The 24,180-nt window shown below is 43.9% G+C and overlaps 1 non-coding gene across 1 annotated transcript; it reads right to left on the bottom strand.

Annotated features, from left to right (window-relative positions):
- Positions 1 to 23,016: 23,016 nt before the first annotated feature.
- Positions 23,017 to 23,089, bottom strand: TRNAF-GAA (transfer RNA phenylalanine (anticodon GAA)). Its single transcript has one exon. It is a non-coding gene; the product is annotated as a tRNA-Phe (tRNA).
- Between the last annotated feature and the right edge of the window lie 1,091 nt (positions 23,090 to 24,180).

Raw genomic sequence — 24,180 nt, 5'->3', positions numbered from 1 at the left:
AAACTGAGATTGAATCTTGCGGATGTTGAAAATGAACGGATCCACTTGAAGAGAGACACGCCGGTGAGAAGAATTGACATGACAATCTCAATAAACGAGAAGGATTAGTATTCACATAGGAATATGAGAACACCATTTAGGGAAGGTATGGAATCAACACTTGACATTGAAGCAACTCGAATACCACAACTCAAAACAAAACAAGGATTGGCTTGCAGAATAAGCCGGAACAAACATATGATAGAGATTTCGTCCGAAGTTTTCGTGGTGGGGCCTACACGGGCTCAATCGTACAGCACCATCATGTACAAGGCAGTGCACATGACATACAAAGCGTCCCCGAGTCGGCATAGCCAAGGACTCTTTAAGACACAATGAGACCACTGTAAAACCAACCGTGGATAGGCGAACCACTAGACGTCGAACCCCAATTTCATATCATACATCTGTCGGAAAGATATCCAAGGAGCTACTTGAATTCCCACTTATAAACTCCTAAAATTTTCCGGTTATGCAATCAGGTGTTGGGAATACAGGGGAAGCATAATATCTCACCCAAATCTAGCAAATCCTACATCCAGCTGTATCCATCCTTCAACACATAACCGAGAAAACTTCGGAAATCGTCTACCTCAACCTTCGAAAAGCATCCGTTATACAAGTTATGGCAATACTCCCGAACTCCCGCCCCAGCACTGGGTGGCGTCGAGGTTATCTCACCAACAACTGCATAAAAGAGATTTTCGATGTCGGCGAACTAAACTCTGGTATTCCAGAACTGCAACGATAAAATTCTGACGATAACACCTCGGAGCTCAACTCCCCGGGACACTGCCACAACCCCTAAATGACAGGAGGCACCAAGAACAATGTTCTCGTCACAAATCCATCGGAACAATTCCAAGATACCTGCGTGATTCTAAATTTTTTTTAGTGAAATTTGAGAAGAGAAGAGACAAAATTGTACGTCAGGATGCCTTACCAGAGCGATGAAGGGATTGGGGAGTAAAAAGAATTCCTAAACTCTCCGATATATATAATCCTAAATGACTCAAAACATTTTTCTAGACTCAACAACGCCAGCTATTTGATCAAGCAGGGGGCTCCTAAGGTCGGGGAAGGCTCCGATACCAACTTGTAACGCCCTCGATGCGGCTATATCTCCCACGTGTCGAAGCATGACTTAGAGGCATAACCACATTGAAAGCAATGTTGCAAGTGAGGTAATCTTCACACAACCCATGTAATACATAAGGGAAAGAGATACATAGTTGACTTACAATCGCCACTTTACACAAATACATGAATTAAGCATTACATCAACCAGATACAATCAAGGTCCGACTACGGAACCAAAATAAAAGAAGACTACCCCAAAAGCTACACAGATCCCCGATCGACCCCAACTGGCCTCCACTACTGATCAACTAGCACGAAATGACACAGAGGACAAGATCTTCATCGAGCTTCTCCTTGAGCTTGGTTGCGTCATCTGCACGGTTCAACGGCACCTGCAAGCTGGTTTTGGAAGTATCTGTGAGTCACGGTGACTTAGCAATCTCACACCCTCGCGGTCAAGACTATTTAAGCTTATGGGTAAGGTAAAGGTATGAGGTGGAGCTGCAGCAAGCGACTATCATGAATGGTGGCTAACATACGCAAATGAGAGCAAGAAGAGAAGGCAAAGCATGATCGAACAACTATGATCAAGAAGTGATCCTAGAACAACCTACGTCAAGCATTACTCCAACACCGTGTTCACTTCCCGGACTCTGCCGGAAAGAGACCATCACGGTAACACATGCGGTTGATGTATTTTAATTAAGATCAACTTTAGGTTTTCTACAACCGGATGTTAACAAATTCCCATCTGCCCATAACCGCGGGCACGGCTTTCGAAAGTTCAAATCCCTGCAGGGGTGTCCCAACTTAGCCCATGACAAGATCTCACGGTCAATGAAGGATATACCTTCTCCCGAGACATTCCGATCAGACTCGGTATCCCGGTTCTACAAGACAACTTCGACAAGTTAAAACAAATCCAGCAACACCGCCCGAATGTGCCGACAAATAACGATAGGAGCTGCACATATCTCGTTCTCAGGGCACACTCAGATTGTCCAAACTTCCGATAGGCCATCCCAGAGTTGCCCCTGGTGGCCACCGGCGGCTGACAGGTTGGACCAACACTTAGAGGAGCACTGGCCCGGGGGGGTTAAAATAATGATGACCCTTGAGTCTGCAGACCCCAAGGGAAAGAAAAGGCTAGATGGCAAATGGTAAAACCAAGGTAGGGCATTGCTGGAGGAGTTTTATTCAAGGCGAACTGTCAAGGGGTTCCCATTATAGCCCAACCGCGTAAGGAATGCAAAATCTGGGAACATAACACCGATATGACGGAAACTAGGGCGGCAAGAGTGGAACAAAACAACAGGCATAAGGCCGAGCCTTCCACCCTTTACCAAGTATATAGATGCATTAATTAAATAAGAGATATTGTGATATCCCAACAAGTAAACATGTTCCAACAAGGAACAACATCTCCATGTTCCAACGAGGAACAAACTTCAATCTTCACCTGCAACTAACAACGCTATAAGAGGGGCTGAGCAAAGCGGTAACATAGCCAAACAACGGTTTGCTAGGACAAGGTGGGTTAGAGGCTTGGTTCAACAATATGGGAGGCATGATAAGCAAGTGGTAGGTATCGCAGCATAGGCATAGCAAAAGATCGAGCATCTAGCAAGCAAAGATGGAAGTGATTTCGAGGGTATGGTCATCTTGCCTAAAATCCCGCAAGGAAGAAGAAATGAGTCCATGAAGAAGATAAACGGATGTAGCCAACGGATCCTCACAAATGCGACGTTATCGGAACCACCCCGAAGAAGCAACACCGGAAAGAAGCAAACAACATAGTAAACAACCAACACATGAACATGGCATGATGCATAACCAAGTATGATGCATGTCCGGTTTAATGAAGCATGTCATGGAAAAAGTGCACAAGCAATCCTACAAATTAAGTGGAGCTCAATATGCAACGGTGCATATTGACGAAACACCACAACAAGTTATTTAGTTCGATCTCATTTATGTACCCAACAATATTAAATGTTGATTAACATGGCAAGGGGTGAAGCACAACAAACTACCTATCTAGGCAAGTTTAAATGAGGCCGGAGGCAACGAACAACAATTTCGAAAACTCCTCATATGCATATATTAGGTTTGGTACTGTTCTGTCCTAAACATAATTTTAGAGTTGTTAAACATGCAAAAAAAGTGCACCAAGTTAAACTACGCATTTTTCCACCCCATTTACATATAAAGTTTATTAAAATCCGAGTGACGGTTATTTAGTTATGAATTAAATCATTTTAACATGGCAAGAGGCAAAAATATATGCAAACAACATTTTAAACATTTTAAACATAGATGAAAGTTGGATATTGTGAAACTAGACGAGAATCTAAGCATTTTACATATATAACTTATTTTAAACCGATGCACGGTTTGTGAGATATTAAATGAATGAACATGGAGGGTTTTTCTTTAAAACTGCAGTTCCCTGGAATAAATACTAAATTCGTAGAACTGAAAAAAAAACTTTATGGGCAGAAACTGAGCAAACGGGCCAACAGGGTAATAGGCGCAACATGACTATCACACGCCCATGGCGCCAAATAGCGAAGGTTGTGGGGAGCTCACCCATGGGCTTGGCCCATTCTATGGTGCGGTTTGGTTCTAGCAGCGGCTGGGCTAGGCCTTGCTCATGCGGCCCACGATGGCGCTGGAGGTGGGCCTTGCTACCGATGCGCTGGAGGCGCGGTCAACGCTCGGGGCGAACGCTCGTTCATCCCTGATGAGAGGAAGCAGGCGGCAGTGGGACTCACGGCATCGGCAGACCTCAGGGAAGAAGATGGCGGCGGTTGGGTTCATGGCTGGCGGAGAACGACGTGGAGGAGGCACCGGGGATGGACAGCTCCGGCCGGAGACAAGACCATGACGGGGCGACCTGGGATGAGGCAGAGGAGTGGTCGCACGGGTCGAGCGAAGGAGGCGCCGTGGTGACGAGCGGCGCTGGGACGATGCAAAACGGGCACGGGAAAACGGACGGATCCGGCGTTTGGAGAACCAGATCCAGGCTCCACGGGTAACTTTGAACATCGGCGTAGGCAGAACCACGCGGCGGCGAGCTCCTGTCCATGGAAATAGAAGAGAGAGTGAGGATTGAGAGAAAGAAACCAGAGGAAGGAGAAGAAGGGAGAGAGGGGCGCGAGGGATGAGGTCGGCCTGGATCAGTGGCGGCTCACGAGGAGGTCATGTTGGCGCTGCTACTCTTCGCCGGCGGGGACTGCTGGCTCGATCTGCTCGGGGATCGAAGCAGGAGGAGCGGGTTCGTGCGGGAGCTGCTCAGGGGCGCTGCATCGTTGGCTCAAAATCCAATGGAGTAGATGAGACGTGGCTGACTGGTTGGACTGGATCGGGAGGAGGTTGCGGGATTGGTCAGACACAGAAACAGAGGAGGTGGGTGGCGATGGATTTGGGTGATGGGATGGAGTGTAGTGGTGGCGGCTGGGGAGGATCCCTAGGAAAATAGGGTTAGGTCCAAAATAGACTAGGGATAATTATATATACGGGAAAAGAGGGAAGTTGGATCATTCGATTAGAATCGGACGGTTGAGAATCTATAGGTTAGAAAGTCCAAACAAGGAAACGATGATGTTTTGTAGATGTTTGGGGATGTTCCGGACCCAACGGTGATGACTGTCCAGGTCGGGTTCGGGACAGTTTCGGACACGTGCGAGGGGTTGATGCACTGTGCAAAGAGGGGTTAGGCGAACGAGGTCAAGTGTGTGGTTGGACTGAGAAGAGAGAGGAGGAATGCAACCCGGCAACAGTTTCCGGAGATCGAAAACATCAGACGATAGACCGGCTATACTGCCGCTATAGTTATCCATTGGGGTGTCAAACGAACTCCGATTGTGATGAAACTTGTCAGACGGTCTACCTACACTATAACAAGACCGCATGCCAACTCTCATCCCATTCCGAGAACATTTTCCGGCCACTTGTAAAATAATATTTCGGACATGCCGCGGGCGCGTGCAAGTGTGTCTGGGCTCAAAATGGACAACGGAGAGAACAAGGAGGACGGGACGGATGCAAGTTTTGAAAACATGATGATGCAATGCACGTGATGACATGATAAGATGCAACACGCAAGCGAAAGACATGGCAACGACGGCGAATAACTGGAAGACACCAGGCACATCGGTCTCGGGGCGTCACAGGTAGGTTTGTAACATCCCAAATTTCCAATTTGGAATGTCATACATAGATCATTCATGCATATCATATTTTGCTGCATTTCGTTTCACGATCCTCGAAATTCTAAGCAACTCAAGGACCCTCGGAGAGAGTTGGGGATTTCACTGTTCTCATATTTGAATTCTATCAAATATTGAAACGAGGATTTTTGGTTTTAATTATTCTTCTCTCCAAAAATATTTCATATTAAAATATATGAGAGGAGATAATATGACTTCTCCAAAATAAATGAAATATTGGAAGAAAAATATTAAAATCAAATATTGGATTTTATTCGGATTTTATTGCTATTTTATTTGAATTAGAAAAATTGCACGTTTTACAAAATTGCATTTTAGGGCCAAGAAAATGTTCATCTTGTTCTAAATATTTTATTTAGACGGTGAAAATTTGTTTTGGCATTTTTTGATTTTTATTTATTTTTCTAGGATTTATTTAAGTTTCGGTGAAATTATTTAAAAAAAAATTCCAGCGCCCGACTGGGCCGAAGCCCAGCCGAGCCGGCCCAACCGCCCCGCGCCTCGTCTCCCTCCAGGAGACCGCGAGCGCTGCCGCCCGACGCCGAGTCCGGCCGGGACTCAACCCGCGCCGCCTTGCCCCCTCCCCCAAGCAAGCCCCCCTCCATTATATACGCCGCCCCCGCCCCCGACTCCACCACCACCCGAGCCGCCCCGCCGCCTAGCCCTGCGCGCCGCCGCCGCCTAGCGCCGCACCGCCGCCTGCCGCCGCCTACCCGCGCCGTCCCGCGCCACCCGCCGCCGCAGCCGGACCTCGCCGGAGCCGCCCTACCTCGCCGGACCTCGCTGGAGGTATAAGCCGCCGATGCCGCCATTCGGTTTTAAAAAAAAATCGCTTCGTTTTTTTAGATCGGTTCGCCAGTTTTCTCGGTTTAGTTTATTTAGCGGACGTTCGTCCGTATGTTCGTTTTAACGAACGGTGTTCACCCGTTAGCCGCAGACAACGAACGTTCGTTCGTTAGCCTGTTCGTCAGTTTTCTTTTTCTCGGATTTTTCCGTGATTATTTTCGATCGCGATTTCTGATCCGATTTTCGTTTTAGTTTATCTTTTCGCTCGTTTATCGGAATCAGGCGATTCAAGCGCCTAGATCTTCATCTCGAAACCATCTTTCTGTTTAACCAACTTGAACAAGATTTTGGTACTGTAAAATTTGACTTCAGTCCAGATTAGTAAACGGATCTTGTTTCTTTCGCAGTTTGAGTTTCGTTGCTCCGTTTGATTTGATTATTTTTGGAAACCAGAGTTCTTAAGTTGAACTTTCTGGTTAGATCTCTTATTTGAGTTTTACCCGTGTTTCTTTGCTTGATTTCTTATGTATGCTATTGTTTGTTTGTGATAGAACACCCGGAGTGCGAAGCATGCTACTACGAGTCTCTAGGTTTTGCGGATCATCAGCAAGGCAAATAACACTTTGATCATACCCTTTATCACCCAGTTTTTATGCAGTAGTTACAACCCTCACACGTTGCATGGTTAGGATTGGATAACATGTGGGTTGGGAAGTATTTGATGAGGTAGAACCTATTGCCCTGTTAATATCAAACCTTGGGAGTTACTTCTATGTATTGCTTATATTGCTATGCTATGCTCGTAGACGTGGATTGGGTTTGAGTGAAACCATGAAAGATGTGAGATTGATAACTAATGGTTCAACTTAAGGTGGCAACTTTAATGCACATCTGGGTGGATTGCTTGTCGGGGACCTGGAGAATCTAGTGTTCTCCTAGGATATCCCAGAGTACCCGTGTGATAATCCTACGGTCTGCCACCCAGGCTCAAAGGGAACTGAGATATTTCATGCTAGAAACTTCCGTGTGCAGCCACAAGCTATTATGGGCTCTAGCATAGTTGAGTAAGTTGTGTGAAGCTCTTGAAGAGATAGACTAGAAGATAGTGGGTTGTAGGTGGTATAGTCTATCCGGAGTAGAGAGTTAATGCTTCTGAAAGACTGTGTCTCGGTCATCCGTTTCTCAAACATCATGTAGTGCGAGAAATCCAATGGAGGAGATCGAGTCTTGTGGGGAAATGTGCGCAAACCTCTGCAGAGTGTATAAACTAATCATGGTTAGCCGTGTCCCCGGTTATAGACATCTTGAGTATCTAGTACTTGGATTATCATATGTATCTCATCACTCTAAATTAATATTGTTGGGTTAATAATTACTTTTAATTGGGATTGAGTTGGAGGAACCTTCTCAATGATGTTTCAACTACCATGATAGTTAAATAAAATCTATTCCTTTGTTGTAGGGAAATATTGGCTTTTTGCAAAAACTTTAACCATAGAGCTTTCCACCAGCCAAATATGCATATAGTGATAGCATTATTCTGTTCTTGCTTTACTGTGTTACTTTGCCAGCATATTCCATGTGCTGACCCATTTTCGAGCTGCAACGTATTATGTTGCAGACTTTTCAGACAAGGAATAAGGTTCGTTAGGTCGTTGTCGTGCAGCTCAGCTATGCCGTTGGAGTGGATGGACTCACTTTATCTTCCAAGCCTTCCGCAGTTATCGTATTAGATGGCCTTAAGCCATATTTATTGTAATAAGTTCTCTTCTTAGACATTCGATGTAATAAGTGTGTGATTTCTACTCTGTTATAAATCCTCGAGTACTGTGTGTGTCAGCATTACCAATCCAGAGATGACACTGAAGCACAGAGACTTGACCGTTTGAGGCCGGGTCGCTACGAGATTATTGATAGTGGATGCACTAACCACATGACTGGCGATCGAAGTCTTCTCATGGACTCAACCTTACGTCCATCTGACAAGAGTCATATCACATTTGTTGACACTGGTAAAATCAAGGCATTGGGTCTAGGTAGAGTTGCAATCTCAAAGGATCAGCACATGGATAAAGTGATGCTTGTTGAATCCCTTGGTTTCAACTTAATGTCTGTCTCAATGCTTTGTGACTTGAACATGATTGTGATATTTGGAAAGTATCGTTGCCTTATTCTAATGGAATCTGACAAGTCTCTAGTCTTTGAGGGTACCTAAAAGGTGATCTGTACATGGTAGATTTCTCAGCAGGACCACAGTTGGCAGTATGTCTTCTAGCAATAGCATCAGAGTGCTGGCTCTGGCATCGGAGGCTAGAGCATGCTGGCATGAGGAACTTGTACACTCTCGTGAAGAAGAAGCATGTCGTAGGCATCAAGGGCGTCAAGTTCAAAAAGGATCATCTGTGAGGTGCCTGTGAAGCCGAGAAGATAACTAGGGCCAAGCATCCTTCGAAGACAATCATGACTACATCACGTCCCTTCGAGCTGCTTCACATGGACCTATTCGGCCCTACTCATTACTCCACTCTTACTAGTACTGCTTGTCTCTATGGCTTCTTTATTGTTGATGATCACTCTAGATATACTTGGGTGCATATAATTCTCTACAAGACTGAAGTGCAGGATGTCTTCAGACGATTCGCCAATCGTGCCATGACAAACTATGAAATCAAGATCAAGCACATAAGAAGTGACAACAGCACAGGGTTCAAGAACACCAACCTCGACACTTATCTTGATACATTGGGCATCACTCATGAATCCTCGGTTCCATACACACCTCCGTAGAATGGCATCGTGGAGCGCAAGAACAGAACACTCATTGAGATTGCTCGGACGACGCTTGATGGGTACAAGACTCCAAGGAAGTTCTAGCCTAAAGCTATTGATACTGCATGCCATGTCATCAACCGTGTTTATCTTCACAAGCTTCTAAAGAAGACATCATATGAATTACTGACTGGTAAGAAGCCAAATGTAAGCTACTTCAGAGTATTTGGTGCAAGGTATTGGATCAAGGATCCACATCACACTTCAAAATTTGCACTGAAAGCACATGGAGGTTTTATGCTTGGTTATGGGAAGGATTCGCACTCCTACAGAATCTTCAACCTCTTTCACTATAAAGTGGTTGAAACTGTGGATGTGCGGTTCGATGAGACTAATGGCTCGCAAAGAGAGCACCTGCCAAATGTGCTAGATGAATTTCCACCTAGTGAATCCATCAAGCGTATGGGTACTGGAGAAATCATACCTTTAGAGGCACAGGATGAAGAGGAACTAATCATTTCTGCACCAAATCAACCTGAAGACTCTGCTCAGCCTGAAGCCAATAATGAAGAAGAAGACAATGATCAGCAAGAGCAAAGTCTTCATCCAGTTCATCCTCGTGTTGCGAATGAAGTAAAGATAGAGAAGATAATGGATAGCATCAATGCAACTGGTCCCCTTACTCGTTCAAGAGCAACGCAACTGGCAAATTTCTGTGGGCACTTTGCATTTGTCTCTATATCTAAACCCAAGAAAGTTGCTAAAGCCTTCATGGAACCTGAGTGGATTCAAGCTATGCAAGAAGAGCTTCAACAGTTCTAACTGAACAATGTGTGGGAATTGGTCAAGCGTCCTGATCCTTGCAAGCACAATATCATAGGCACAAAATGGATCTATCACAACAAACAAGGTGAGCATGGTCAAGTAGTCAGAAACAAGGCTCGTCTCGTTGCTCAAGGATATACTCAAGTTGAAAGAATTGACTTCGATGAAACATTCGCTCCGGTGGCTAGGCTAGAAGCCATTCGCATTCTGCTAGCCTATGCCAACCATCACAACATCCTCCTGTATCAAATGGATGTGAAGAGTGCTTTTCTCAATGGCAAGATTGAAGAAGAAGTGTATGTTGCACAACCACCTGGCTTTGAAGATCCAAAACATCCTGACATGGTTTACAAGCTCAACAAGGCACTGTATGGCCTCAAACAAGCCCCTCGTGCTTGGTATGACACACTCAAAGACTTCCTGAAGAGCAAAGGCTTCAAACCTGGTTCACCGGATCCCACTCTCTTCATGAAGAGATACGACGGTGAACTGTTTGTGTGCCAGATCTATGTGGATGGCATTATCTACGGCTGCACCGATAAAAGATACAGTGATGAGTTTGGACACATGATGCAAGAACAATATCAGATGTCCATGATGGGTGAGCTAAAGTTCTTCCTTGGTCTTCAAATTCGTCAACAAAGTAATGGCATCTTCGTACCTCAAGAGAAATACCTCAAAGACTGCCTGAAGAAGTTTGGAATGCAAGACTGCAAAGGATACACGACGCCAATGCCAACCAAAAGTCATCTGGGCCCTGACGACAATGGTAAAGAGTTCGATCAAAAGGTATACCGCTCCATGATTGGTTCTTTACTCTATTTATGTGCATCTAGGCCAGATATCATGCTTAGCGTTTGCATGTGTGCCCGATTCCAAGCGGCACCAAAGGAGTCGCATCACTACTTCTTCGGTATTTGGCTTACACCCCAACACTAGGATTATGGTATCCAAAGGGCTTAGAGTTTGATCTAGTTGGATTCTCATATGCTGATTATGCTGGTGACAAGGTTGATCGCAAGTCTACATCAGACACATGTCACTTTCTTGGACGATCTCTTGTCTGTTGGTCTTCAAAGAAGCAGAACTGTGTATATCTCTCCACTGCTGAATCTGAATACATTGCTGGTGGACCTTGCTGCGCTCAGCTTCTATGGATGAAGCAAACTCTCAAGGACTATGGCATCCATCTGAATCATGTGCCACTCTACTGCGACAATGAAAGCGCCATCAAGATTGCCAACAATCCAGTTCAGCAGTCGAAGACAAAGCACATTCAGATCCGTCATCACTTTCTCAGAGATCATGTCATGAAGGAAGATATTGATATCATGCATGTCAACACTAAAGAGCAATTGACAGATATCTTCACAAAGCCCTTGGATGAGAAAAGGTTTTGCTAGTTGCGGTGTGAGCTAAATATCTTAGAATCCTCAAATGTCCTATAATTGGACACACATCCTAAAGCTTATGCATGTGATGCCTTAGATGTGCAACACACGAAGTAACGTATATCTTCAAACAACAAAGACATACACTCTAAGTGTGAATACATTAATGCAGAAATTGACTTCAGAGCGCCACGATAATTGTGCACCGTGTCTGGGTCTAATACTTCCTATATGGTGGGTAACGCCACCACCAAACTCTTGTTTGAATTGTTTTTTCATTTGGCGTCTCATTTGCATAGTCTTCACATTTGGTGTGTCTTCAACATTGATTCGACTTCATGTTTATCTTCACAATGTTGATTTGGTATCATATTGGTATATACTTATATTAGTGTTCTGTCCTCTACAACATTCACTTATAGCTATGTCTTCATGTTCGAATCTTTTGACCTAAGTGAATGTGATCAGACCCTAACCCCCTATACGCTTCTACCTCATATTCTATCTATTCAAATCATATGCATTCTATTGAATCTGTCGATTGTCTTCTCTAAGTCCTTGTTAGGAGAAGACAAAGAGATAAAAATTGAATCTGTTTTAATGCTATATCTCTTTTGCTTGAAAACTGGAGGAGCGGGAACGACCACCCGACAATCCAGGCGTGCGTGGGAACATGGAACAACTTCCAAGCACGCCTGGATTCGAACATGAGGATGATCTTCGCAAAGACCGCCCACACCTATTTTCTAGCCAACCCGAACCTTGAGGGCGAGATTCATCTTAAGGGGGGTAGGTTTGTAACGTCCCAAATTTCCAATTTGGAATTTTATACATAGATCATTCAGGCATATCATATTTTGCTGCATTTCGTTTCCCGATCCTCGAAATTCTAAGCAACTCAAGGACCCTCAGAGAGAGTGGGGATTTCACTATTTTCATATTTGAATTCTATCAAATATTGAAACGAGGATTTTTTGTTTTAATTATTCTTCTCGCCGAAAATATTTCTTATTAAAATATATGAGAGGAGATAATATGACTTCTCCAAAATAAATGAAATATTGGAAGAAAAACATTAAAATCAAATATTGGATTTTATTCGTAGTTTATTGCTATTTTATTTGAATTAGAAAAATTGCATGTTTTTCAAAATTGCATTTTAGGGCCAAGAAAATGTTCATCTTGTTCTAAATATTTTATTTAGATGGTGAAAATTTGTTTTGGCATTTTTAGATATTTATTTATTTTTCTAGGATTTATTTAAGTTTCGACGAAATTATTTTAAAAAAAATCTCCAGCACCTGACTGGGCCGAAGCCCAGCCGAGCCGGCCCAACCGCCCCGCGCCTCGTCTCCCTCCAGGAGACTGCAAGCGCCGCCGCCCGTCGCCGAGTCCGGTCGGGACTCCTCCCGCGTCGCCTTGCCCCCTCCCCCAAGCAAGCCCCCTCCTTTATATAAGGCGCCCCCGCCCCCGCCCCCGCCCCTGACTCCAGCACCACCCGAGCCGCCCCGCCGCCTAGCCCCGCGCACCGCCGCCTGCAGCCGCCGCCGCCAAGCGTTGCGCCGCCTCACCGCCTAGCGCTACACCGTCGCCTGCCACCACCTACCTGCGCCACCCCGCGCCACCCGCCGCTGCAGCCGGACCTCGCCGGAGCCGCCCCGCCTTGCCGGACCTCGCTGGAGGTATAAGCCGCCGATGCCGCCGTTCGGTTTAAAAAAAACAATTCGGTTTTTTAAAACCCTTAGGTTCATTTTTTTAGATCGGTTCGCCGGTTTCTCGGTTTAGTTTATTTAGCGGACGTTCGTCCGTACGTTCGTTTTAACAAACGGTCTTCACCCGTTAGCCGCAGACAACGAACGTTCATTCGTTAGCCCGTTCGTCAGTTTTCTTTTTCTTGGATTTTTCCGCGATTATTTTTGATCGCGATTTCTGATCTGATTTTTTTTAGTTTATCTTTTCGCTCGTTTATCGGAATCAGGCGATTCAAGCTCCTAGATCTTCGTCTTGAAACTATCTTTCTGTTTAACCAAGTTGAACAAGATTTTGGTACTGTAAAATTTGACTTCAGTCCAGATTAGTAAACGGATCTTGTTTCTTTCGCAGTTTGAGTTTCGTTGCTCCGTTTGATTTGATTATTTTTGCAAACCGGAGTTCTTAAGTTGAACTTTCTGGTTAGATCTCTTATTTGAGTTTTACCCGTGTTTCTTTGCTTGATTTCTTATGTATGCTATTGTTTGTTTGCGATAGAACACTCGGAGTGCGAAGCGTGCTACTACGAGTCTCTAGGTTTTGCGGATCATCAGCAAGGCAAGTAACACTTTGATCATACCCTTTATCACCCAGTTTTTATGCATTAGTCACAACCCTCACACATTGCATGGTTAGGATTGGATAACATGTGGGTTGGGAAGTAGTTGATGAGGTAGAACCTATTGCCCTGTTAATATCAAACCTTGGGAGTTACTTCTACGTATTGCTTATATTGCTATGCTATGCTCGTAGACGTGGATTGGGTTTGAGTGAAACCATGACAGATGTGAGATTGATAACTAATGGTTCAACTTAAGGTGGCAACTTTAATACACATCTGGGTGGATTGCTTGTCGAGCACCTGGAGAATCTAGTGTTCTCCTAGGATATCCCGGAGTACCCGTGTGATAATCCTACGGTCCGCCACCCAGGCTCAAAGGGAACTGAGTTATTTCATGCTAGAAACTTTCGTGTGCAGCCACAAGCTATTATGGGCTCTAGCATAGTTGAGTAAGTTGCGTGAAGCTCTTGAAGAGATAGACTAGCAGGTTGTGGGTTATAGGTGGTATAGTCTATCCGGAGTAGAGAGTTAATGCTTCTGAAAGACTGTGTCTCGGTCATCTATTTCTCAAACATCATGTAGTGCGAGAAATCCAACGGAGGAGATCGAGTCTTGTGGGGAAATGTGCGCAAACCTCTGCAGAGTGTATAAACTAATCATGGTTAGCCGTGTCCCTGGTTATGGACATCTTGAGTATCTAGTACTTGGATTATCATATGTATCTCATCACTCTAAATTAATATTGTTGGGTTAATAATTACTTTTAATTGGGATTGAGTTGGAGGAACCTTCTCAATCATGTTTCAACTACCATGATAGTTAAATAAAATCTATTCCTTTGTTGTAGGGGAAAATTGGCTTTTCGCAAAAACTTTAACCATAGAGGTTTCCACCAGCCAAATATGCATATAGAGATAGCATTATTCTGTTCTTGGTTTACTGTGTTACTTTGCCAGCATATTCCATGTGCTGACCCGTTTTCGGGTTGCAACGTATTATGTTGCAGACTTTTCAGAAGAGGAGTAAGGTTCATTAGGTCGTTGCCGTGCAGCTCAGCTATGCCGTTTGAGTGGATGGACTCACTTTATCTTCCAAGCCTTCCGCTGTTATCGTATTAGATGGCCTTTAGCCATATTTATTGTAATAAGTTCTCTTCTGAGACATTCGATGTAATAAGTGTGTGATTGCTACTCTGTTATAAATCCTCGAGTACTGTGTGTGTCAGCATTACCGATCCAGGGATGACACTGAAGCACAGAGACTTGACCGTTTGAACCCGTGTCGCTACAAGATTATTGATAGTGGATGCACTAACCACATGACTGGCGATCAAAGTCTTCTCATGGACTCAACCTTACATCCATCTGCCAAGAGTCATATCACATTTGTTGACACTGGTAAAAGCAAAGTATTGGGTCTAGGTAGATTAGCAATCTCAAAGGATCAGCACATGGATAAAGTGATGCTTGTTGAATCCCTTGGTTTCAATTTAATGTCTGTCTCAATGCTTTGTGACTTGAACATGATTGTGATATTTGGAAGTAGTTGCCTTATTCTAATGGAATCTGACAAGTCTCTAGCTTTGAAGGGTACCTAAAAGGTGATCTGTACATGGTAGATTTCTTAGCAGGACCACAGTTGGCAGTATGTCTTCTAGCAATAGCTTCAGAGTGCTGGCTCTAGCATCGGAGGCTAGGGCATGCTGGCATGAGGAACTTGAACACTCTCGTGAAGAAGAAGCACGTCGTAGGCATCGAGGGCGTCAAGTTCAAAAAGGATCATCTATGAGGTGCCTGCGAAGCCGGGAAGATGACTAGGGCCAAGCATCATTCGAAGACAATCATGACTACATCACGTCCCTTCGAGCTGCTTCACATGGACCTATTCGGCCCTACTCATTACTCCACTCTTACTAGTACCGCTTGTCTCTATGGCTTCGTTATCATTGATGATTACTCTAGATATACTTGGGTGCATATAATTCTCTACAAGACTGAAGTGCAGAATGTCTTCAGACGATTCGCCAATCATGCCATGACAAAATATGAAATCAAGATCAAGAACATAAGAAGTGACAATGGCACAGAGTTCAAGAACACCAGCCTCGACACTTATCTTGATACATTGGGCATCACTCATGAATTCCCAGTTCCATACACACCTCAGCAGAATGGCATCGTGGAGCGCAAGAACAGAACACTCATTGAGATTGCTCGGATGATGCTTGATGGGTACAAGACTCCAAGGAAGTTCTAGCCTGAAGCTATTGATACTGCATGCCATGTCATCAACCGTGTTTATCTTCATAAGCTTCTAAAGAAGACACCATATGAACTACTGACTGGTAAGAAGCCAAACGTAAGCTACTTCAGAGTATTTGGTGCAAGGTGCTGGATCAAGGATCCACATCACACTTCAAAATTTGCACTGAAAGCAAATGGAGGTTTTATGATTGGTTATGGGAAGGATTCGCACTCCTACAGAATCTTCAACCTCTTTCACTATAAAGTGGTTGAAACTATGGATGTGCGGTTCGATGAGACTAATGGCTCGCAAAGAGAGCACCTGCCAAATGTGCTAGATGAAGTTCCACCTAGTGAATCCATCAAGCTTATGGGTACTGGAGAAATCATACCTTTAGAGGCACAGGCTGAAGAGGAACTTATCGTTTCTGCACCAAATCAACCTGAAGACTCTGCTCAGCCTGAAGCCAATAATGAAGAAGAAGACAATGATCAGCAAGAGAAAAGTCTTCATCCAGTTCATCCTTGTGTTGCGAATGAAGTAAAGATAGAGAAGATAATTGATAGCATCAATGCACCTGGTCCCCTTACTCGTTCAAGAGCAATTCAACTGGCAAATTTTTGTGGGCACTTTGCATTTGTCTCTATATCTGAACCCAAGAAAGTTGCTGAAGCCTTCATGGAACCTGAGTGGATTCAAGCTATGCAAGAAGAGCTTCAACAGTTCTAACTGGACAATGTGTGGGAATTGGTCAAGCATCCTGATCCTCGCAAGCACAATATCATAGGCACAAAATGGATCTATCACAACAAACAAGATGAGCATGGTCAAGTAGTCAGAAACAAGGCTCGTCTCGTTGCTCAAGGATATACTCAAGTTGAAGGAATTGACTTCGAAGAAACATTCGCTCCGGTGGCTAGGCTTGAAGCCATTCGCATTCTGCTAGCCTATGCCAACCATCACAACATCCTCCTGTATCAAATGGATGTGAAGAGTGCTTTTCTCAATGGCAAGATTGAAGAAGAAGTGTATGTTGCACAACCAGCTGGCTTTGAAAATCCAAAACATCCTGACATGGTTTACAAGCTCAACAAGGCACTGTATGGCCTCAAACAAGCCCCTCGTGCTTGGTATGACACACTCAAAGACTTCTTGAAGAGCAAAGGCTTCAAACCTGGTTCACCGGATCCCACTCTCTTCACGAAGACATACGACGGTGAACTGTTTGTGTGCCAGATCTATGAGGATGGCATTATCTACGGCTGCACTGATAAAAGATGTGATGAGTTTGGACACATGATGCAAGAACAATATCAGATGTCCATGATGGGTGAGTTGAAGTTCTTCCTTGGTCTTCAAATTCGTCAGCAAACTAACAACATCTTCGTACCTCAAGAGAAATACCTCAAAGACTACCTGAAGAAGTTTGGAATGCAAGACTGCAAGGGATACACGACGCCAATGCCAACCAAAAGTCATCTGGGCCCTGACGACAATGGTAAAGAGTTTGATCAAAAGGTATACTGCTCCATGATTGGTTCTTTACTCTATTTATGTGCATCTAGGCCAGATATCATGCTTAGCATTTGCATGTGTGCCCGATTCCAAGCGGCACCAAAGGAGTCACATCACTACTTCTTCGGTATTTGGCTTACACCCCAACACTAGGATTATGGTATCCAAAGGGCTCAGAGTTTGATCTAGTTGGATTCTCATATGCTGATTATGCTGGTGACAAGGTTGATCGCAAGTCTACATCAGGCACATGTCACTTTCTTGGACGATCTCTTGTTTGTTGGTCTTCAAAGAAGCAGAACTGTGTATATCTCTCCACTGCTGAATCTGAATACATTGCTGGTGGATCTTGCTGCGCTCAGCTTCTATGGATGAAGCAAACTCTCAAGGACTATGGCATCCATCTGAAGCATGTGCCACTCTACTGTGACAATGAAAGCACCATCAAGATTGCCAACAACCCAGTTCAGCATTCGAAGACAAAGCACATTCAGATCCGTCATCACTTTCTCAGAGATCATGTCATGAAGGAAGATATTGATATCATGCATGTCAACACTGAAGAGCAATTGACAGGTATCTTCACAAAGCCCTTGGATGAGAAAAGGTTTTGCTAGTTGCGGTGTGAGCTAAATATCTTAGAATCCTCAAATGTCCTATAATTGGACACACATCCTAACGCTTATGCATGTGATGCCTTAGATGTGCAACGCACATAGTAACGTATATCTTCAAACAACGAAGACATACACTCTAAGTGTGAATACATTAATGCGGAAATTGACTTCAGAGCGCCACGATAATTGTGCACTGTGTCTGGGTCTAATACTTCCTATACGGTGGGTAACGCCACCACCAAACTCTTGTTTGAATTGTTTTTTCATTTGGCGTCTCATTTGCATAGTCTTCACATTTGGTGTGTCTTCAACATTGATTCGACTTCATGTTTATCTTCACAATGTTGATTTGGTATCATATTGGTGTATACTTATATTAGTGTTCTGTCCTCTACAACATTCACTTATAGCTATGTCTTCATGTTCGAATCTTTTGACCTAACTGAATGCGATCGGACCCTAACCCCCTATATGCTTCTACCTCATATTCTATCTATCCAAATCATATGCATTCTATTGAATCTGTCGATTGTCTTCTCCGAGTCCTTGTCAGCAGAAGACAAAGAGAAAAAATTGAATCTGTTTTAATGCTATATCTCTTTTGCTTGAAAACTAGAGAAGCGGGAATGACCACCCGACAATCCAGGCGTGTGTGGGAACATGGAACAACTTCCAAGGTGTTGCATGCACTCCGCAGGCTTCGCAAAGGACCAAGGCCACAAGTCACTCTACCGAGCGTTCCAGAAGGAGAAGAGCAACAAAACTCAGTGGCACGACAAGTGTTCCCTGACGCCACTCCAACTGTGAATGACTCTAAGTCCGAAGCAAAAGCCGCTGAAGACATTCTGACTGCATCAGTCAATGATCAACAAGAATCACCAGAACCCCGTCAAGAAGAAGAGCGAGTTGCCACACACCCTACAAACCAAGAAACTATTCTCGAGGAGAATGAGTCTTTGCCAGACCCTCCAGCTACTCAAGTGGAGGTTGAAAATAATGAGGCGCCCACAAACAACAACACTGAAGCCAATGACGTTGTCATGGTTGAAGCTCATGTGGCGTCTGAAGTGAATACGGTGCCTGAAGCCAATACTACCCCTGAAGTCATTGTTGCACCTGAAACCGTTGTGCAACTTCAAGCCCATGTCAATGTCGATGCTCCTATACCACCTCCAAGGCCTGATACAATTGAGATGGCATTCGATCGCGGCCAACCTGTCATGGTTCGTTGGCTTATTATGGTTCCTCCTCCTGCTCCCAGACCTCAATTTTACTATCATGTGGAGCATAGGCCTCAGGTCCAGAAGCCAAAGCCAAGGCTGCAAGGTTTCCAGGTACTGCGACTTCACCAGGATCATTTAATGTGAATGGCTTCATTGCACACAACACCTTCTTTGATAGCGCCAAGAACCCATATTCCAAGCCAAGAATATCATCTGATAGGTTCTGGAGTTATCAACAGCGCTGTTACTATTCCTGCATACTATACAATCAGGGGCGCATTTTTCCCCATATGCGTCTAGACTGCGAAGCCATTGCTGGCCTGCCCTTCCTAGAAGAAGCCCTTGACTGCTTCCGAGATGCTAGCCTTCTACAGTTTGTGACTGATAAAGAGCATTGGAATGAAGAGCTTCTGCTGCAAGTCTATGGGACTCTCCACATTTGCGGCTACTACAGGGATCTGAATACTTGGGTCCTTGAGTGGATGATAGGAGATGTACACCATGAAGCCAAAGCCCAATATATAATTGAGATTACTACCCTGCCCACTCCCAGTGAACACTATGAACCAGGTTGTCAGCTGCACCATAATGCTTTGGAGAGCATCTTCCAGAAGCCTGAGCCAAACATGAGCCAAATGTTGAGCATAGTGAAGCCACTGCCACAAGATGTTGAATATCCAAAGGAATTCTTTGTTGAAGACCTAGAGTATCTGCCCCGCACTATTTATCATATCATCAGGTGAACTCTATGGCCTGTCAAAGGACATTCTCCTGCAGCCAAGCTAGAAGGCGCAATGAAGACATTGGTTTTCTATATCTTCAATGGCATCAGCTTCAATGCTCAGGACTTCTTCATCAGGCAATTGGTTGCATCTGGCTCCGATATATTTGGTCTGAAGTTCTATGCTCCATGGGTAATGTGCCTCATCAAGCTTCACTCTGCTATCAACTATCAGCCTTCTGCGTGCAATCATCTCATATTCTTGCCAGAGGTTGATCTGTCTTTCAAAGCCATATACCCAGAGCCTGCCGAGGAGCCAATTTATCTTCACAACACCGATCACCAAAGCTTCACTCAACCTATTGAAGGACTTCTTGCTGCAACTCGTGTTTATCCTTTGGCTGGAAATACATGTGCACCTCGTGCCCATACCGAAGCCACTGAAAGCACAATTGCCCAAAGGCCTCGGAAGCGATCTCGTGTTCTCAATGACCGAGAGCTTCTCGTCGCCCTGCATCAAAAACATGATAAGCATCATGACTGGCTCAAGCGTCAGATGCAGAGCCTCTTGGTGGATGTTAATCGCATTCGCAACCTTGCCACCAAGAATGCATTTGTCACTCATGAAACCTGTCGGCGATCATGGAAGAGTCTGACTTTGCTGAGCTCTGAAGATGATCTTCAACAGGATGGCTTCACGGAGAGATTCACGTTTGATTCCACTCCTCCCCAGAATGCTCACTTGCGTCAGACTCCCTCACTCGAAGACTCTGACTACTCATCCTCAGCGGCAACTGTCAATGTCAGAGTCATTGATGACGAAGATGATGCTACTTCACTAACTACAACATCGCCTCAAATCGACACTGCACCAAGTTCTTCTGCACCACCAGACCTCAACGACGACCCTGCTGCTTTGCCTACTCCTCATGGGAACGAGTAGAAGCTCTATGTCTTCAAACCTTTTTGGTCCTCACTGACAAAAGGGGGAGAAGCATATGAGTTGATAGTCTTCAAGCGGGTCCATAAGGGTGGTTGCTATACTTTTGCCAGATGGAGCTGCTACAGTTGGGGGCGAACTTGCTTTGGGAACTTGCTCTTTTGTTTTGTTTTAAAATGCAACCTATGCTGAAACAGCCAAATAAAAACCAAAAAGTAAAGAGGTGGATCAGTTGATCCTTTTCTCGATTGAATGCGCTTGATGGAAAAGGGGCTCTAAGCGATCACGAACGAAGACGTGTCGAAGTGAAAGCCCCAGCCGAGGGGCAACCATCATTTCTACTGCTCTGTAAAGAAAAGATAGGACAAGGGTCTTGCTCCACCCAATGGAGATAAAGCACGGGGATCCGTTAAGGGCGTATTGAATCGATAAGAAGCACTTGAATTCTAGTGGGCCCGGCTACCCAACACTAGCCTCGGATCATTTATCTATTATCAATTGATAGTAGGGGCAGGCAGGGGAAACTCTTTATATCAGTTAAGTAAACTACTGATTGTATTGTGGGTTGGGATCCTACTTCTATAGCGAAGTAAAGAAGTGTGGAATGCGCTATCTCGAAGTAAACAAGTGTGGCTTGATAGATAAGTTGCACAAACCTTTGAGCTCGATACGATATAGTCTAGCGATTAGTTCATAGACGGGAAGCTCCATTCTCCCATTGTTCAGGACTCTCATTGTTCTGTTCAGAAAGTAGTCAACATCTTCCTTTATTCAATTAGCAAGGCAGTGCTGGTTGATTTCATCATTTCTAGGTATACCCTCTCCCTTTTCTACGAAGGTTTGCTGCTCCGCCTGCACCCTGGATAAGATTTGCTCTCATTGTCTTCGCTAGAAGACATAGGATTTGGTTGATCATCACTTCAGTCACTCTGACTTTGTTCACTTGGACCCCACTTAATAGTATGATGGTTCCTATGACTCAACAAAGAAGAAAAGGAAACTACGAAACAACTATATCTTGGCAATCCATAGTCTTCATACGATGTCTTCTCATGTCATAGTCTTCAATGTGAAACTCTTCACAGACCACCATTGTCTTCAATGTCTTCACACATTTTTAGGGGTCATCTCCGGTAGGCAAACCGAATCAATGAGGTACTACTACCTGTGTTATCCTGCAATTCTCACAAACACATTAGTCCCTCAACCAGGTTTGTCATCAATACTCCAAAACCAACTAGGGGTGGCACTAAATGCACTTACAATCTCCCCCTTTTTGGTGATTGATGACAAACTGGTTGAAGTTTTCAACGGGGATAAAAGTATGTGAAATTGTAAAGGATTAAGGTATTGTCTTCATAAGTAGCAAAAGGCTCCCCCTGAAGATGTGCATATAAGTATTTTGCTTTTGAATGCAAATGCACATGGCAGGTTGTACTTGTGGAGATCCTCTTCAACTTCTAAAGACAATTCATCATGCATGAAAAGATATAACGAATATAATGACATGCATAATGATAAATGGACGTCTACAAAATGACTTCGTGCGGAATTTATCGTTGCACATGCGGAATTTATCATTGCACCACATAGTTGCGTAACAGTAAAACATTGAATTGGACCACCTTGCCCCCCCAAACCCCCATGCTCACGACATGTTCTTGATATTGATTGAGTTGGAGGGAGTCAGAGACTACCACGTAGTCCTTCCATAGTCACCCCGGTGACCTTCGTCACCAATTGGATTCCCCCATCCAATTGAAGACAATCCAGTGGTTTATAGTTGATACAAAGAAAAAGGGAAGAGGGGTAGAAAAAGTTATTAGATAGTGAAGCGAAGTAAGTCCAATGCTATCTAGTAATTTTTCTACCTACTTACCTACTATTGGATTTGAACCAATGACTCCCGCCATATGAAAGCAATACTCTGATTAATTAATCTTTCCAAATCTAATCCTGGTTCGTTGGAACCATATAAGCCCATACCCAGAACTCCGATTAAGAAAAAAATGGAACCGCACACATTACTTAGCACAACTAGGAAAATAAGATAAGATAAAGATAAGCAAGACTAAAAAAATATTCGTCGGAATAGCGGAATACAAAATTAAGAAACGCAAAAAAATAAAGGGGAATCTCACCCCCTTCTTTATCATAAAGAAAACATATATTTTAAAACTTCTTTAAAAAGAAAAAGAAGTGCCTCTATATTTATATTATAGATTTATCCACTTAGATGAATAAATATTATTAATGAATATGTATCACAGTCCATCTCGAGGTATTTGGATGAATACCTATTCGGTGGATCTTTTTTTTTCTCTGCCAGGAACCAGATTTGAACTAGTGACACGAGGATTTTCAGTCCTCTGCTCTACCAACTGAGCTATCTTGACCTTTTCTTGTGCATCATCCTAGTAGAGTATTTGTATCTATGTCAATTAAAAGGACTAAAAATTAATTAAAGTATTTCAAATTTTAAATTTGAAAATGGGGGGGGGGGTCATTGTCCTTTACTTCTAGAAAATGGGGAAGATAGGGGCAGCCACTAAGTTTTGTTTTGAACCATCCGCAAGAAGGGTTTAGAGATATGCTGTTACAGAAATGGCCTACAAGAACTGTTGCAAATGTTCCATTCCAGACTATTGGCAACAAGTGTCTCAGGGCTTCAGGAAGTTCTTGAGAGGGTGGAAGGCAAATGATGCTAATGACAATAGAAGAAGTAAATCCAATCCCTGCTTTAGCCTCGCTGCTTGTTGCGGGGAATCTGGGCTCTTTTTCAGCCCCTAAGGACTGCTTTTACCTATAAAGGAAGGAATTCTTATCTATTTCTCGAGGCAATTATACTCATATCGACAATATGAACTGCATGAGAATTAGCATCTTCCATTCTAAGCGGGTTATTCTCATGATGAGTGTTTATTCACTCGTCCTTTCACGAGAGGGGCGGTAATAGGGATTCTCAGTCCCGAATTCAAAAATTGCAAATAATTAAACAAAACTCACTCAGGACTGATATTGGTATGGATGGTACCCGTGGATTCGGCTAGCCGTGGAGTGTGTTTGTTGGTGGAGGGGGAGTAAACCTTTACTTTTATCGCTTGGGAACCGCCACTAATGTGTTTAGCATGGAAGATATTGATAACTTTCGGTCGTAACATAAACAGGAAGGGTGCATTTCTCAAAATTTCATTTAACTCTATTTTAAAAAGCTGAGCTCTGGCACCACTGCAAATCCCTGCTTCCCTCTGCGAATGGACTATCTATTTACTTTTATGTTGAGTCATCACCTTCTCAAATAAGCGCCAGATCTGAGAGCACTATTATCATCCTCATGCATTGTGTAGAGTTAGTGTTGGATGCATCATGACTGAATCTTTTCTACAATGAATTAGAATGTTTAGTTGTTGATTGAACTTTGGCGGTGATCTGCATTTATGTTTTGCGATCTCAGAAAGGGCTAGCAAGATATCACTGTTGTCATGTT

Source organism: Triticum aestivum, chromosome 3A (assembly GCF_018294505.1).
Source record: "Triticum aestivum cultivar Chinese Spring chromosome 3A, IWGSC CS RefSeq v2.1, whole genome shotgun sequence".
Lineage (NCBI taxonomy): Eukaryota > Viridiplantae > Streptophyta > Magnoliopsida > Poales > Poaceae > Triticum > Triticum aestivum.
This window is presented reverse-complemented; position numbering and strand designations above follow the sequence as displayed.